Source organism: Octopus bimaculoides, chromosome 1 (assembly GCF_046866305.1).
Source record: "Octopus bimaculoides isolate indiv1 chromosome 1, ASM4686630v1, whole genome shotgun sequence".
NCBI lineage: Eukaryota > Metazoa > Mollusca > Cephalopoda > Octopoda > Octopodidae > Octopus > Octopus bimaculoides.
The window spans coordinates 163,427,220-163,446,668 of NC_142928.1; the positions used below are offsets into that span (position 1 = coordinate 163,427,220).

Sequence of the window (19,449 nt, forward strand, 5' to 3'; positions counted from 1 at the left end):
ATCTCTTAAATATAGAACTGTATTATATAAATACTGTGTTAAAAAACCTTTTGGGCAACAAAAGTCAAAGGCTGATGGCCTTTTGTGGGATTTGTTTAGAAAAATAAAGAAATGCTATATAATGCAGTCCAACCCATACCAGCCTGGAAAAAATTACTAAATAAGAAAGATGATGATGATAAAAGAAACAGAAATGTAAGATATAAAAAATCCACATATGCACATACAAATATACATACCAGTGCATGCACTAACTAATGTAGCTAAACATCAAACCAAAAATTTTGATGCAAAAGTTGCAAGTTAGAAGCAAGCTCTTCTGTATATTTAATGAAGGCTTTTAGTTAGGAAAAATAGCAACAGGTTATCTGGTTTTCCTATAAATATTCCGAGTGCTGATAGATGACAAGTGAAAGCAGCCAATGCTATAATAATGGTGACAAAGATTTCATGAACTGGCAAATAAATACTCTATGGATTAAAATGTCAGTATTCCATAGGAAAATTGCAAAATGAAAATAGCCTTAGAAAGGAAGGAAAACAAATGGCAGAAGAGGTGAGGGAAGTAAAATAAAATAATGTACAGGTAATCTTCGAAGAATTTTTTTCTTAGTCAGGAGAGGAAACTAACAATTGTGATGTGAAGACATTTAACAATTCATTGGGCGAGCTTTTATGCGGTCACTTGACTTTCTGGAAATAGCAGCCAAATCTCTCTCAAATCATATTCAACTGTTGTAAAAGTAAAATACATTGGCAATGTAGTTTTAAATATACAATAGGATGGTACATGTGGCACTTTGTGTTGCTTGCACCACAATATTCTGAAAACTAGAAACAAGAAAATCCAATCAAAATAACAATAATATAGTCTGTAATAAAAACGTTGCCAGAAAGGTAATCCTGTTCTAGATGAAATGGATCTAATGGTTCCATAGTATAACCATAACCATACTAGTTTAGGGAATCACACTCAACTAATTCATCGTTACCATCATTATTACTAAGGTGATGAGCTGGCAGAATCATTAGCAAGTCAGACAAAATGTGTAACAGCATTTCTTCCAGCCTTTACATTGTGAGTTCAAATTCTGAGGTCAACTTTGCCTTTCATCTTTCCAGGACTGAAGTTGATATAATTGACTATCCCCCACCCCAAAATTCCAGGCCTTGAGCCTATAAAAAAAAGATTATTATTATTGTTATTATTATTATTATTATTATTATTATTATTATTATCTAAGGTGGTGACTCGGCAAAATCGTTAGCATGCTGGGTGAAATGTTTGGCAGCATTTTATCTTTATGGTCTGGGTTCAAATTCCACCGAGGTCAACTTTGCCTTTCATCCTTTCTGGAGCGATGAAATAAGTACCAGTCACACGTACTGGGGTTGACTACCACCATCCAAATTTCAAGCCTTGTATCTATAGTAGAAAGGATTATTTTTATTATTATTAGAATTATTATTTAACTACTGGCCTCAGACAGATGTGTATGATTAAACTTCTGCAGGGGGGATGTGGCGCATGTACGAGATCAAGAACACTGTACTTCTGGGGGAAAAAAAAAAAACAGCAACAAAGGACTGAGTCCAGTGTTTAGCTTGTGATGTGGAAAGTAAGATAAAGTAGATATAATAGCAAGAGAAACAGTGAGGTCATCAAGAGGGTAGAGTGATCCACTGGAAAAACATTAGTTAAGGTGAAAGAGTACAAAGGGAGGAGAAAATAACTTGACACTGAATTTAATCTAAGTCTGTCCTTGAAGGACCTGTGTATGTATGTACTAGGGTGAAAACACTTGAAAACCAGTGTTGGTGTGGCAAAAAGACTGATAAATACTGAGGTCAATTTGTTCAACTGAAACTCCTCAAGGCAACACCCCAATCACTACACAAGTAATAGATAGATACAGGATAAAAGATTGTGGACTGCATTATTATTAGTAAAATAAAAATACAGGCATCGTTAAAAGGTTGCAAAGTAGAGATATAGATAGAAGCTCCCTAAATTAACTTGCAATGATTAATGTTAATTATGATAGTAAGATACATGTATGCAATATAAAATTGGTTACAGTGCAACACAAAGTAATCAAATCAGTATCTTTTGACTTCCTTTTTTTTAAATGCATATTTGTATAGAGATGTTTGTTTGTTTGAAGACTACATACAGCTGCTGTGTCATTCATGTCATTTTGCACTGGGTCACGGGTACCGCCACCATCATTTTACAACTGTCATTGTGTCAATGTATGCTGACATAACACCACACCTACACAAACAGAGTCACACACACTCAATGTTCTGCAATAGTTAGCTGATATATTACGACTGTTGTTTAATTTCCTTTATATATATATATATATATATATATATATATATACATACACACATACACACATTTATATATACATACGTTTAATTTCATTTACATATATATATATATGTATACATACACACAGCCATATATATATACATACACATATATGCAAACGTTTAATTTCCTTTACATATATACACACACATATATATATATACGTACATAGTGGCCATGCTGGAGCACCTTTTTAAAGTCTAGTACTTATTTTGCTTCTTTTACCAAACTGCCAAATAGACTAACACCAGTTGTTGAGCAGTGATGGGGGTTGGATTAATACAACACACACACAAACACGTGGACTTCTTTGTAGTTTCTGTCTGCCAAATTCACTCACAAGGCATTGGTCGGCAAGAGACTATAATAGTGAAAATTTGCCCTACGTGCCACACAGTAGGACTGAACCTGAAACCAAGTGGATGCAAAGCAAACTTCTTAACCACATAGTCATGCCTGTGCGAATGTGTGTGCGTGTATGTAGGCACCTTATTGAAACCCTGTCGTGGTCAGCTTTGTTTTTAATCTTTCCAGTGGCTGATTAAAAAGTACAAGTCCAAGGCAAGTAGATTTGCAAAACTATTAGAGCATCAAACAAAATGCCTTATGCAATTATTCTGAGTCTCTGTGTTCTAACTGTAATGCCTTATGACTGACAACATTGGCATCAAACTGTATCAATTCACATTTCTCTGGTGACCCGGAGAAGTGTGAGTAGCATGCACGGACAACTGCTTATCTTCTTACCCAGGTCTGCGTCTTGGAGAGGAATTTTGCAGGTATAGAAATCCATGGCCAGCTATGACTGAAGTGAGTACTAGTGTTTGTGTTTATGTGCGTGGAAGTTCAGCATCAGTCAAACTGCAGTTCCTTGCACAAGTGTCTTCTACTAAAGACTCAAGCCAACCCCAGCTTCATGAATGGATTTGATTTGGTAGATGGAAACCTGATGTAAATTTCCCGAGTCCTCCCCCACCACGGCCGTCGGCGCAATTTTTTTTTCATATTCGTTTACTACACATTATTTTACACCTATTACACTTGCTTTTTTTTTTTTTGGTGGCCGGGCGTCAAAGTTGTGTGTGTGTATATATATATATATATATATATATATATATATATATATATACATATATATATATATATACACGTACATATGTACATATGTGTATGTACACACACACACACACAGATATATATATATATATATATATATATATTACACACACGTTTATATATATATATTTTTTAAGGGATTGAATGCAAATTCGTCCTTTAACTAGAGTAATTTCTAAAGATTTCTCACGTTGTTTCGTCATACTTTACTTTTTATTTACTACTGTAAATTTGTGAATATATGAAACGCTATATAGAAGTATAAAGTAAATGATTTAACTTATTAAACAGAGTTCAACAAGTTTGTTCATATTTACGTAAATGGAAGAGATTAAAATGTTAATACGGATGATAATTTTTTTTTTATTCATGTAGATATACAATTGTTTCATACAGAATAACAAGAAATTCATATTTAAGAATCTGAGTTGTCATAAAGTACTCGGCGGTAGTCGAAGAAACTAAAAAGACATTAGAAATTATATATATATATATATATATATATATATATATATATATATGTATGCATATACATACACACATGTATATGTACATATATACCCAACCGTTTACTACACATTATTTTACACTTGTTGCACCATTTTTTTTGTGACCGGGTCCTAAACTGAAGATTAACCAAAAACAAAAAGTTTTCTTATTTTCAATTCAGTCAGATCACAGTATTAGTCGTAAGGTACGACATTACTTGATCTGTAACGGTACTTTCTTATTTAATAATGGAGTTACTTATCACAGCATGATTGCATATACACACAATGTTGACTTTGAGGTTGGCATTTGTTCAAAGTAAAACATTTACTGTAAGAAAGAAGAAATAGTAGCGAGAGAGTGTTGGCTGATGATAAATAAATAAATACGATCTCGCAGTTGACAAAACATAGAAAACTGAGGAAGCATGCATAACATCGCTATCAGTAGTACTATTTCATCATGATAGCAAACTTATGAAGAATAATGTGCTAGAAATAATAGCCAACTCACCCTTGAATCATACTCTACCAGATAATATAATCAGTGAGTAAAGGGGGAAAAAAAAAACGCAATGGAATCATCCCAACGGGAATACTTTTCATTGGAGCTAAACAACAAAGATAATGATTTGTTTTGTTGTTCACAGTTCTGTACATTTACTTCACCTTGAGGGGGGAAATAATATTCCCCCTCCATCCTATTGAGTGTGTATGTATGTATGTGTCCCTTTAGCGTTCTTACTACCCTCTCAAATACAATGTTTATTTATTCACATGATTCTGGATTATCTTCTAGCTTTGAGATTTTGATGATGTGATTGTTTATTCTTAGAATACCAGATCTGACCGGTTTCAACATAAAACAGGTAAAATATTTGGGCCGGATATGACTAGTTTAAATGCTAAAGTGTTTTATATTTTCATATTAGTTCATAGATGAAAATCAGATATTCTCCGTATAGAATACACTTAGTAGTGCTCAAGAGATTTAAACTTGAGCGGGTAGAGAAGAAAAATAATAGGACATTAAATACATGAAATACAAAAAAAATGTATGTTTCGCAGTTAAAATTTAAAAACTAGTCTTATGTACGTGTACATATGTGCGCGCGCGTACACATTCTAGTGGTTTCAAACATTCGATTGTGGTCCTTCTAGTACTGTTAACACACCAGAGGAGGCGCAATGGCCCAGTGATTAGGGTAGCGGACTCGCGGTTTCGATTCCCAGACCGGGTGTTGTGAGTGTTTATTGAGCAAAAACACCTAAAGCTCCACGAGGCTCCGGCAGGGGATGGTGGCGAACCCTGCTGTACTCTTTCACCATCGACTTTCTCTCACTCTTACTTCCTGTTTCTGTTGTGCCTGTAATTCAAAGGCTCAGCCTTGTCACACTGTGTCACGCTGAATATCCCTGAGAACTACGTTAAGGGTACACGTGTCTGTGGAGTGCTCAGCCACTTGCACGTTAATTTCACGAGCAGGCTGTTCCGTTGATCGGATCAACTGGAACCCTCGACGTCGTAAGCGACGGAGTGCCAACAACACACCAGACTATTTATCATTTTAGTAAAAACGTACTACAGCTGTTTGCGTAATATGCACCGAATGAAAAATCATACAAGTATACACACAGACAGACAAATATCCTACAGCTTCAGGCACTATTTAAGTGCACAACTCAGGATAGCTTTAAAATGCATCTCAAAACATCACCTTTTCCTTTTGTTAAATGTATTAGTATATTAAACGAATTGGTTTACCAAACATCCAATGTACATTCATTCATTCGACTTTATATCAATATTTATAGTTTGTACTATGACTCCGTCATAAAATGTTTATTACCTTTATCTCAGAAATTTAGTATGTAATAAAAAAAAAAACTGTCATCTTATGAGATTGAGTGCTAATATATTTACTGCGTAATGTTAATTTCTTAGGATATTAAAGTTTCCAAATTTATGCACATGGCCAGCAATGCGGAAGGTGGGTAAGTCATATCAACGACAAGCATTCTTTATTGGCACTTTATTTCGTTGACATAGAAAAAAAATGAAAGGCAAAGCTGACCTGAGTAGGATCTGAACTCAGGCCATGCATTACTATAGAAAGTTAATGAGAAAGCGTGACATGCATTTGCTTTGGGCCAATTTTTCAACCTGTCATTTTGGAGCTAAGGAGCAACCAAATTCATCAAGAATAAAGTAGAAGCATAGAATCCAAATCACCGCAAAAGGTACATTCTACTGTTTGACTTCCACAAGAATATATAGTTAGACCTAGATAATCCGAACAAGATAGGTGCAGAGTATTCTGTTTGGTTTAACACCTAATTTTTCATGTTTGCATGTAGATTATTGAGGCAGATTTTCAATGACCAGATGTTATCTCTGTCACCAGCCTTTACCTGTTTCCAAGTAATGTTTTCCCATAGCCAGACATGATTTTGCAGAATACAGGAAATGAATGACATGATGCCAACACAAGGAGACACAAACAAACATGCGTACTTTTGGTGATTCGCTGTGCTTCAGAAGACACGTCAAGCTAAGTGAAATCGTACATGACACGTACAAGGTACCCGGTGCTGGTGACACAAAAATCACCAGGTACACAAAACAGACTGGAGTCTGGTGTAGCTCTCCAGCTTACTAGTTCCAGTCAAACCCATGCCAGCATCGAAAACGGCTGTTAAATGACGCTGATGATGACACACACACACATACTTGCTTCAGTTTCTGTACTCACAAGGTTTTAGTAGGCCATGCAGTGAGACTCCTCGCGTGGGGTCGGTCGTTAAGAAGCAAACTTCTTAACTACACAGCTATGTGGTTAGGAAGCAAACTTCTTAACTACACAGCCTAGCCTGCGCCTATAAAAATACTCAACTTGACATAATTATATAAAAACAAGAATAAGATAGAAATAAAAGTATGTTTACATTTTTTTTTTTTTTTTGTGATTCAATTGATAAAATGTACTTTTATACAATCTTTGATGCCTTTACGTTAAGGTTCCAGAAGCTGTAAAAACCGCCTTTCTGTTCAATTGTCAGTGATTGCTTTCTCTTCACGAACGGCAACAAACTCGATTACTTGTAACAGATAAACATTCATAGCAAAATTTGTAGAGTGAAACTGAGACACGTACCATTGATTTTGCTATGCTTATAAATTCTTTTGCATATCTGTCATTTTTATGAGTACAATTATCTTTTTTGTTTTCAAGTGACCGACTGAAATCAAACTGAAAAAGATTTTGCATCTATAATTTTGTTTTCTTTACTAAGTTAGACAATCTAAAAAAATTAAAACATGGTAATTTAACTATCCTCTTGCAAATCACAACCCACTGCCATGAGAAATACTAACGTAACTGATACACAATACCTTTTGATAACTGTAAACAAGATGTTATGTGCTAGTGTTTACGATGTAATATTTTTAGAATACAAAGTAACTTTTAATTGTTGTAAATAAACGTCGAAATTAGATTACAAGTTGAGCAATGGGGTCGTGTAATCGACTTACACCCTCCCCGAAATTGCAGACGTTGTGCCAAAATTTGAAACCGATAATTTTTTAAATTTAACACAAGGCTAGAGAAGGTGAAACCGACTCAATTGTTGTCCATTTTGTTTTGTTATTTTCTGTTTATACGTTATACATACATGTTTCCGGTCTTTGCACCGTCCCTAATTGTCTTCAGATCTTTTGTAGCAAATGAAGAAATTATTACTAGGGCGGCGAGCTGGCGGAATCGACAGCACGTCGGACAAGATGCTTAGCAGCATTTCGTCCGTTTTTGCGTTGAGTTCAAATTCCGTCGAGGTCGACTTTGCCTTTCATCCTTTCGGGATCGATGAAATAAGTACCAGTTATGCACTGAGATCGATGTAATCGACTAGCCCCCTCCACCCAAATTTCAAGCCTTATGCCTATAGTAGAAAGGATTATTAAAGCTAGGATATAAACGAAGTCAAAATTGAGAACTTCCACTCAATAAAATTGCTAGCGAAGAAGAGACAGATAAAGAAATTATTTAATAAGAAACAAATTTCATAAACCGAATTTACTATAGCTTAAACTCATATTTAGTTTATTAATTTTACAGACTATAAACCTTATATTTAGAGAATAAATATATTTACACTATGTCTGTTCTCCCATAGTCACCAGGTGACATATGCTGGAAATTTCATTTCTTAATTAGTTAGAAATGTCATCAAGTGGTTTAGAAATAAAGAATCTTTGTTCGAACCCAGTTTGGGACCATACTCTTTTACTCGTTTCAGCCCTGCGGCTGTGGTCATGCTGGAGCACCACCATGTACATATTTCAGGGGGGGGGACCCGATGAAGATCGGGGCTGAAGATAATGAAACCTAATGCAAATATACATACTCTCTAGAGATAAGGTTTAATAATACAGAAAATTATAATCGTAATAAAAACGACTCAGACATTTATTTAGACATTTAATCCCACTTATTAGAAACCATACGGCACAATGCACTACTTACCAAAGTACTTGGTCTATATCTATTGTTGTTAACCTGTACCGGTTTTACAGACAAGATAATTGAAGAAAACGAACAAAGATTAAATTATAAACATTCATATAATTATATAAGTACAATAATGAATGCTTAACACTGGCTTATGTATAAAAGTAGAATCTAATGCTATTCTTATTATGTATCGGGTAGTAGATAGGAAGATGGCTAGCAAAAGTTAGACCCAGCTTTCTGTAAATCTATCTTCTACTATATAAAAAAAGAGCCGATAACTACTATAATCAATGGCCAAAAAATGTGTGTATATATACATAAATATAAAGAAAGTGAAACGAATCAAGTTACCTTTAGCAATTAATGTATGAGTGTGTTCTTAAAAGTGCGTATCTGTGTTACGTTCAATGTAGACGGTCTATAAGACATAAAACATAGCTAAATAAAGCGATCTGTCAAAACAGGTAATCTGATAATATTTTGTAGCTATCATTACCTTCAACATTTGTAATGATAAAATATAATCTAGTCGTGCGGGTTTAAAAACTAGTTCAGAAATTTCTTTCTTATTTGCTCGCTCATTCATTCATCCATTCTCTTGCTAGCATGAAGTTACTCGGTAATGAATGGCATCTGGTTATCATCGAATTGGTTGGCCAAAACCACACTTTTTCTTCTTTTATTTATTTATTTTTTTCTGAAGAACAGCGATTTATATTTGAATGTAATTCCAAATAGATATAATCAATGTATATTTTAAAATGTGGTGGCGCGTAGCTTAGTGGTTAGGAGTGTTGCACTCATAGTCATAAGACTGTAGTTTCGATTCCTGGACCGGGCCGTTGTTCAGTCCATTCAAGATAAGTAATCCTGCGACAAACCGGCGTCCAGGAGGGGAAATATATATGCCACAGAATCCAGCCTTATATACGTGGTGTGATCAATAAGTATCCGGACTGTTACCATAGTAACAAAGCTAAATCATACAGAGTGAAACCGCTTGACTCAGACTGACTTTGAACTCTGCTGTGCATCCGCACTAAGTTTTAACGTTCTAGCTCACTTCCGCTGTTTACAGCAGTGCTTAAAAGGAACGTGTGTAGCGTGTGATCGTCGCAATGACCATGACAGAGAAAGTTGAGCAGAGAATCTGCATCAAATTTTGCCAAAATTTTGGCGATACCTGCTCAGAGGCCTATGCAAAGTTTTCATCATTCTCGACACAATCAAGATCTTGTGCAACATTTTGATCAGCTGAAAGCAGTTTTGGCACAAACTTGGCAGATACGCGTCTCATACCCAAATCTTCAGTGATAATGGACTGAACTGAACCGTAACTAATCTGCACATCCTCTGATAACTTCCGGATACTGATTCGACGATTCCCCCCTCACAGCTGCACGCACATTGATGTTTTACTCAGTTCTGCTGGTTGTGGGTTTCCCAGAACGTTCATCACTATCGACATTTTTTCTGCCATCTTGGAAACTCTGAACCACTCTTACACTTGTGTGTGGCTCATACACTCCTCTCCATACACTTTCTGCAACTTTGCGCAGGCCTCTGAGCAGGTATCACCATGACAACTTTTTCTACCATGGTCAATGCGATGATCACACGCTACACCCGTCCTTCCAAGTACTGCTGTAAACAGCGGAAGCGAGCCAGAACGTTAAGACATAGTGCGAATGCATAACAGAGTTCAGGGTCAACCTTTGTCAAGTGGCTTCACTCTGCATGCTTTGGAGAGGGAGAAACTCAATAAAAATAGTTAAGAGAACAAAATTGTTAGCCAAAAGGAAGTGACCATATTTCTTCGTAAAAGCTCTTGTTATTGTTTAGCTCCGGATTAACGCTGACTAAACAGACCTATGATCGAAAGCATTCCAATCGTGACCAATCCGTCTTTGTTATATATCTAGAATGACCTTTTTTAGTGTGCCCTTTCATTTCTTCCAAAGGGACTTTGGCTGCTGTTTCTAGTGTTTCGACTACATACTGAAAGTCCTTCGCTGGCGTGTTTGGTAATAGGTAATATTGTTTTCGTTAAATAAATCGACTTCAGTTATATATTATTTAAAACCAAGTAAACACCAGTTACCAAGTGAAGTGAGATGGGGGATATAGTTACAAAAACATGCACTACACTACACACACACGTATTAATGACTTAAGTGTGTGTATGTCATTGTTCAGCTTTATTTCAAGATTTATTGCCAATAGAGAAAGAGCCGGTTTCTAACCTAGATCCAATGCTCCTTCATTGGAATTTCAACATCAACAGGGTGGGTGAGTATGTATGTATGTATGTATGTATGTCTTCTCATGCATATACTTGCATTGCTCATATACACTTAAATGATAAACTTTTGAAAAGTTTTACAGATTTTAACACTTCTAGTGATGGCTTAGATCTGTAGTCTTCGAATCAGCATGCATGTATGTATGTGTGTATGTATGTATGTAGTGCACTCACACGGTTACGAAGCTACGAGAGAAAGACAATTGCTCACGGTGCCACGCAGTGAGACTGAACCCAAAACCATGGGGTTGAGAAGGAAACTTCTTACCATGAAGCCATGCATGCGCCTTATAGTGAGTGATATTTTATGACAAAAAAAAAAAAAGAGCTAATGTAAATTAAGATTTAAAAAATTGTAAAATATCAAAGAAAAAGATAAAGATTTTGAAATATTAAATGTTATAAACAGAAACTTATGATTGTTGTTTATAAATTTCGTATTTTATATTTTGCAGTTATAAAACCCATTAACCAATAGAGACAGAGAAATTTAAAAAAATATATTTTTAAATGAAACCAAATAAGAAAAACGATTTAAACAGTGAAGTGTTGTCGATGTAGCATATGTTAATTTATTATCACATGTGAACAGCTAAGAAAGAATGGAAAGGCTACTTAAATTAAAAATGAATGTCTGTAGTATATAGATTATATAGATAATATATGTTGTATGTGCACACACACACACACACACACATATATATATATTAACATATATAAACATGTGTATATACATATATATATATATATATATATATATATATATATATATATAGGAAAATGAAAAAAAGCCAGAATGCTGAACTGGAAGCATATTTTAATATATATATATATATATATATATATATATATATATATATATATAAACATGTATATACACATACACACACATATAATTGTTGCAAATTTTATTGATAACAAACTAATAAGCTGGATGTTGATGTTAGGAGGATAGAAATATTTTAGTTGGAGATAAGAGCTATGTGGAGCCGGCGAAAGGAAAAACTCAACATCAGTCATGGGAAAACTGCAACCCGCAGGATTTTCTGAATAGCATGCCTAATGAAAAATGACCTAGAATATTCTTTTAGAAGTGCGGCCCGCCTCATGACGGACCATGTCTCATGCGGCCCGCTTTTCGAAAAAGGTTGCTATTAGCTGTTCTACAGATTTACACGGACGTGTGTAACAAATAACAGGATGATACCTACAAAGTATAAATAACCCAGCCGTCAAAAAAAAAAAATAAACGAAAAGAAACACATTGGGAAATGTAGTCTTAGATACACAAGACGATGATTTATTTTCAACCTTGGCTTAAACAACTTCGATATACGTCTCTACACAGACAAAATATCTATGCCATCATACCAAGTTAATAAACATATTTAAGGCATGCATCCCCTCTTCTAATTTCGCGCTACGTTCAGCTGTTGTCTTTCATACCATACATTGCCAATTTATTCCAAACCTCTCTAGAATGCTAACGATTCAATTCTCCAGACTGTTAACTCTATCTTTTGTGTTTTACAACTATATTTGATAAGTTAAATCTTCAGTATACACACAAGCAAGATGCACACGCAATCGTCATCGTTTAAACATCTATTTTCCCATGCTTGCATCGGACAGACAAAAATATGCTGGGACAAAGTTTTCTCGCCAACTCCACTTGTTTCTGGGTGAAGAAATAATCTCCCAGCCTATTGAACAACAAACGGTCTAGATTTGTTTATAAGGAGAAAATGACAATGTATTTCTTTACAAAATCGTGCAACATTTGATGAAAAAAAGTCTGGACATGCTTTTGAGGTGAACTGCAAGCAAACGACAACGTCAACACGTCATTCTTTACAACCAGTGCATACACGCGAAGATGAGGGAATTACTCCCACATACATATATTCATATATGGTGGGCCTCTTTCAATTTCGCTTACCGAATTCACTCACAAAGATCTGGTCGGCCCAGGAGTACAACAGAAGGACTTTGCACATGGTGCCATAAAGTGGGACTAAATCCAAAACCAAAGTTGTAAAGCTAATTCTTCACCAAATAGCCATACCTGCGTCCATTCTGAGTTTAAATCTTACCATAGTCAACATACACACACACACACAAAATAGGAATGAAGGTAACACAAAAGACACTAAATTGTGGAGTATAAAATTTTAATGAATTGTGTATTCCTTCAATTGACACTACTACTGATAATTTTGCCCTTCTATTTGTATAATGCCCTTTAATTCACCTTCACTTGACGATTGAGTGAAGAATGGCCATTAGCTGTCAAATTTGTGTTATAACTCTGCCTGTATACTTGCTTCAGCACATGCATTGAAAAGTCTATGCGTATACATCTTTGTCTTCATCTGAACTGTATGATATATGTGCATGTATCTGTCTTATTACTTTAAATAATTAATGTGTGTGTGTGTGTGTCTGTCTGTGGGCCCAACTCCATGCCAGCTTGAAAAGTGGACATAAAACAATGATGATAAAGGTGTGTCAACTGTAGCCTATGAACTTTAAATTGTTGAACATTTATAAATGAAGGAAGGTCACAGTAAGTTAATTACCCATTTTTCTGAAGTGCTCAATGAGTAGTGGACAGAATAGAAAAATATAAACTAAACTAAAAAAAAAAAAAAAAAGAAGCAAAAAATTAATACAAAAAGCAATATAAAAAGAAATGTATATATCCATAGGAAATTTTCTGCTTCCGCCACTATGCTTTATACATTGTTTCCTTCTACTTACATATTGATTTATTAATGGAATGTTATTGAATTAATTATATGTTGAATACTATTTAAGAGAAAATATATGATGGTGAATGAGGTTGAAATTAGATTAAATAAATATGAAAATAAAAGTGAGTATATTTATATACTTATGTTACTGCTGTTTGCATATTCCAAGGGTTTTCTTTTTTTTTTTTTTTTCAATAGATAACCCTTGCTTGTGAGAACATGACGAAATTGTGTTGCAGTTCCATAATAGGATGTGATTTTGCGAAGGAACAAAGATGACAAGATACATTTGGTTACATGTACATAGGTACTTTATCCAAGTGTCCACTCAATGGTAAGTAGTATGTTATTTTTTAAGGCCCATATATTTACTGCAGGTTTCAAATCTATTCTTCTTTGGAATGTTCTTAATATATAGTTGTTATGTTGACGAAACCAATCCTTAAATTTCTTTGCAGTCATACCTATATAAACAATGCTATTTTGGTTAATATTTGGTGTGACAGAGGCTGCATATATAACTATTTCATAGTTATATATATAGTTATATAACTATTTCATAGTTATATAATTATATTATATAGTTATAAACTACACAGGTAGTTTACATTGACAGAGTGCATTTCTGTGTTCAAGTGATTAGATGTTTTAATATCTTCCTTTCTTAGCCGACAAGCTTCTATAATCTATCATCCACTATTACCACCACCACCACCACCATGCAAGAGTTAAAGGATTTTGGCACTAAAAACAGCACTGTAACATGGACACAAGTTCAAAATGTTTATGAAAATTAAGAGAGAAAAATAGAAAACAGTTATTTAGGATGATGAGATGGAGAAGAAACAAATAATGACCAATGATAACTGTATAATGCAAAATCCTTAAGAGTTTGTGCTTATTTTTAGTTTTCTGAAGCTGTTGTGGGCTCCCAGCTGTTAAAAAGATGAGAGCTTGGTGATCTGCTAAATAATCAAATAAAATCAAAACAAATTGATTTGTCTTTCACTCCTTCTACTGTTAACAGCATAACTATCAGTGTACAAGTCCTGGGTTCAATTTACTCCCAAGCTTTTGGATGTGGGACTCCAGCATCAACAAAATCCAATGACTGAAAGCAGTCCCCACTTCTAAAGATAACAACTAAATCTTCTTCAAACCACACCCTCCCATCTAAAACAAAGACACATTGAATAATGCAGTCCTAGATGCACTATATATAACCAAAATAAAATAAAAAAATACAGAATGGTCAAGAGATCTATATGATTCGGTCATGTAGATCCCTTGGAGCAGGGCTTACTTGGTGTTAAACTGCAGCAACCAGTAAAAGAATTCTAAAAGATTAACTAAATAAGCTGCAACTAATGAACGAGGTTGCTTTTGTTTAATTTCTTATGGTTTAGTTGGAAGGCAGTACCCATTACCTTTTTCAGAAGCTCCGAGAGAGAGAGAGAGAGAGACTGACAGACTGAAACAAGGAGAGGTGAAGGAGAGAAACAAAAGACCATTCCAAATATTTGTAACAAAATGGACTCTGTAAAAGACACCCTTGAGCCTGGTGGTGGTACTAAATCAGGTGAAAGATCAAGTCAAAACATGATAACAAATAATGAGAGAATTTCACTTCAAAATGTCTAATTATGTAATCATTGATAGCAATTTCAAAATACAAAAGACATAATTATTGCAAAACAAAACAAAAAAAGATAAACTGAACAAATATTAAATGTAAAAATACAAGAAAAAGAACCCCCCATTAAATTGTGTATAAAATAATAATCATTTATTTAAAATGTCCTATTTTACTACATCAAAGCAGTAAATCAATAGAAATTAGGACATAAATGAAACCTAATTTGTACTACGACGAGAATATGAAAAATATTTTTGCATTAAAAAGGAAATCAACTCTGGAATGCAAAAGCCAGTGTTAGAGGAAAGGGGGGGGGGTGTTTTTAGCATCAGATCTTTACATTTGATACATAAATTTTATCCTTAACAAGTTAAATTTTTCTATTTTTTATTTTAATTTTTTTTTATTATTGATGAGCTCACTTCAAAGATACAAGGGTCAACTCAAAGCAACACTGAAATTGAGTCTAAATTGTTTGAAACACAAGCCTGAGACCGTACCAAGTGGAAGTGTTCCATCACCATCAGAACCAAAAACTTTGAAGCCATCAGAAGAGAAATGGAAGAAATCAAATGACAGGAGAGAAAGGTTTGACACAAATCATCCTCATCCTTCGCCAACATTACCATGCAGTCAATGCCATTGACCCTTCAATGCAAGAACTGGTCTACAGAGTCAATAACGACGTCACCATAAAGGAAGCATTCAGCAAAGAAGAAACTAAATTCTTGGATTCAAGATAAAGCCAACGACAACATTGTGCAATTTAGCTGCTGCCAAAAATTCATAGACCTTTAAGTTTCATCACACACTTCATGAGAATGTTCTAGTGTCAAGTTTCTTTTCTTTTTTTTATTCAATTTCAAAGGACACGTCTAAAGGTAATCAAATTTATTTCCAATTTAATAAAATTATTATTATTTTTTTTTTTGTAGTATAAAATATTGAGTTAATCCATTACAGAGTTTATAAGGTAGGAGCTTAACCCCACTTTCCAAGAGTTAAGTTGATAAACGATCTCCTCCCCCTTGCTAAGGACTACAGTCAATCACTAGGTGCTTATTTTCCCCAGACAGGTGAACTGAGACAATCAATGCAGAATTAAATATCTGCTAGAAACACTTTTTAAGTCAGCAATCTAATATCTTATTGTTCCACCCTTGTTCCACCCCACTAAGTAGTTTTTAAAGAATAATACTTTGAGAGATAAAATCAATGTCCAGGATAAGAGGATATTAATACAAATGAAATATTAGATACTGATACAACCGATAGCTAGTCGTGTAGCCCCAAATGTAATAGGTCTATGATCAGCAGGCATGAACAAACAGCCTGTTATATTAGGGATATTATTAAATTACACTATTTAATGTCTTTCTATTTTAAGACATTGGAGTGTACTTTGAGAGACATTTGGTTGCTGGAGACACACCTATAGAGGCTAATTGAAATGAAGTATGCTTGAATTGAAGTATATGCTGCTCACACAGAAACCACAAAACAACGCCTGTAGCAGCTTTGAACTCAAGATCTATAAAAGCTGTACTAACTATAACCCACTAATCTATATGCATGAATATGTATATTTGTAGATGCTTCTTTCAAATCCTGATTAAAAAAATAAAAAAGAAATTACAATTCTCGGAGACTGAGCACTGAAGAAAGGATAAACCCATGATTTAATACAGCTTTCAATTCTGCTTCAGTGTATGAAAATTGAACTGCTTATATGAAGAGAAATTGAGTATGTTAGATATTCAATGAGATATATCTAGCAGATAATATTACTATAACTCAGTTAAGTCAGCTTACATATGTATAAAACACTTATTCAATTCAATTCAGAACATTTTCAGAGAAAGTAATGTTTTAAATGTGTGTGTGTGCATGCATGCGTGCTTTCTTGCTTGCTTTTGTACATATGCATCAGAGCACGTGATTGTAGCGTTTGTGTATATACATACCTGTGTTACCCACTCAAATCTGTGAATCCTATCAGACAATTCCACACATGAACAATGGCCCATGTTATTATGGAGTCAAAAGATCTACAGTGTGAAAATAGGAGTCAAGCATGGCTGGATGCTTGTTGGCTTCTGTAACTCTTTCATATGTTTCTTATCCCTGAGACTCCAGGAAGATAGAAAGTGGGGTGAAAAGTTGTTGGAAACTCCTTCAACACCAGAAGACTGCAGCTATCAAAAGTAAGCTCAAACCTAGGCAAACCAAGAAGTTACAACAATGTAGTCTGATGGGGGAGTGCTCTGGTAGCTCACACTTCAGACACCCTATAAGCCATCATCTGAGCTACTGTTGCAACTTATAAAAGAATAAACCTGACAGTTAACATGCAGAAGAATGAATTTAGAAGCTAATGATACACAGCATCCTCCCCATTCTCAGTGTAATTACAACAACTATTTACAGGCAGTCACTCATCTTAAAATACTGCACTCACACAGGACAAAGACATTGAAAACTACCTAGACAAAACTCTAAATCTAATGCATAGTTCAAAAAAGTGATTAATTCTCAGTAACCATCTCCACCTTAGTACCAAGGTTGATGTTTACAAATACCAGTCTGTTTCCACTGCATTGTATGGGTGCAAAGCACTGACCACAGTCATCACATTGTGGTATCACAAAAAAGTCACATTACCAAGGACCTTCTATAGCAAGCAATACTATGGTCAAACACAGGTATAGCTAGCCTTAGAAAGGGTTCAAATACCAACTTAGTAACACATTGAAGAGGAACAACAACAATCCTTCAAAAAATGTAAGAAATCATTTGCAATATGCATTAGCAATCTCACAGCACGGAAGGAAAATGTATTCAATACTATCAGAGAATGAGTGAAAAAAAAAAAAACAGGTATATACACAAAACTATACTTTCCTATTTCCAGTCAAAGATTAACATACTTTGAATGTAGGTGGAACTTCTCGGTTCAATCAATGGTTAGAAGGTGTAGACTCACAAGTATCTGGTGTTCATCAGATATTATTTTCTAGAACTAAAATATTTTATGTTTTTTAATAAGGCCTTGACCATTTTGCATTCAGACTGGTCATATCCAGCCCAAATATTCTACTTGTTTTATGTTGAAACTGGCCAGATCCAGCCTCTCACACTTACCAATGTCATTCTAAAAATAAACAATCATGTCATTGAAATTTCAAAGCTGTGAGATAATGCAGGATTAATTCAAAACAATGTGAATAAATAAGCAATGCATTTGAAAAAGAAATGTCGGGTTCAGTCCCACTGCATGGCACCTTGGGCAAGTGTCTTCTACTATAGCCTCGGGCCGACCAAAGCCTTGTGAGTCGATTTGGTAGACGGAAACTGAAAGAAGCCCGTCGTATATATGTATATATATATGTATATGTGTGTGTGTTTGTGTTTGTCCCCCTAGCATTGCTTGACAACCGATGCTGGTGTGTTTACATCCCCGTCACTTAGCGGTTCGGCAAAAGAGACCGATAGAATAAGTACTAGGCTTACAAAGAATAAGTACCGGGGTCGATTTGCTCGACTAAAGGTGGTGCTCCAGCATGGCCGCAGTCAAATGACTGAAACAAGTAAAAGAGTAAAGAGCTAAAAGTGGTCTCTACAAATATAAGCAACATACCTGTTTTTGTATATATGTACACGAGTATATGTTGTGTGTCTACGTGATTTTGTAAATGTGTGTTCCAATTTGAGTAATTAAATTATGTAAGTATCTGCACACGTGCATCTGAGCAAGTGATGTAATGTATATGCATGCCTATGTGCCTGTCTCTACAGTTTTTGTGTTTTGAGTGCATGTACATGCCTCTGCACACATGCACATGTTTGTGTGTGTGTGTGCATGCATTTGTGTATGCATGTGTGTATGCGTGTGTACATTGCATACATTCACCCACTTCTAACATTCCACCACAGTGAGAGGTGCTGGTATGTTATGCGAAAGAGCAATTAAACAAAAGAAACAAAAAAGAAAAACGAAAACCAAAAAAAAAAAAATACCCAGGGGTGGTGGTGGGGAAAACATTTGAATCTATTATCACTTCTAGAGGGAAACATTAACTGGTGGATCTTTTTAATGTCAGCAAGATGTCACATGTCTAAAATGTGAATAGGTGGGAGAGGGAGACAGTGTGTATATGCTTGTCTGTAGCTGTGCGCATGTGCATGCACCACACACACACACACACACATTTGTATGCATTTGTAAAGAAGCAAATTCAAAAGGAAAATCGTGATGTCGCCGTC

The 19,449-nt window shown here is 35.0% G+C and overlaps 1 protein-coding gene across 4 annotated transcripts in view; it reads right to left on the reverse strand.

Annotated features, from left to right (window-relative positions):
* LOC106884412 (ubiquitin-conjugating enzyme E2 E1) overlaps window positions 1-19,449 on the reverse strand; it is a 209,915-nt gene that overhangs the window by 156,263 nt on the left and 34,203 nt on the right. Inside the window, exons 2-3 of one of the 4 annotated variants that reach the window (XM_089362079.1) lie at window positions 8,847-8,913; window positions 4,496-7,232 (exon numbers count right to left, since the gene is read on the reverse strand). The exons of 2 other annotated variants lie outside the window; for them this stretch is intronic. The gene's annotated coding sequence lies outside the window, so the exon portion shown is untranslated. The remainder of the gene's footprint in view (window positions 1-4,495; window positions 7,233-8,846; window positions 8,914-19,449) is intronic. One more of the 4 variants, XM_089362078.1, reaches the window with a different exon arrangement.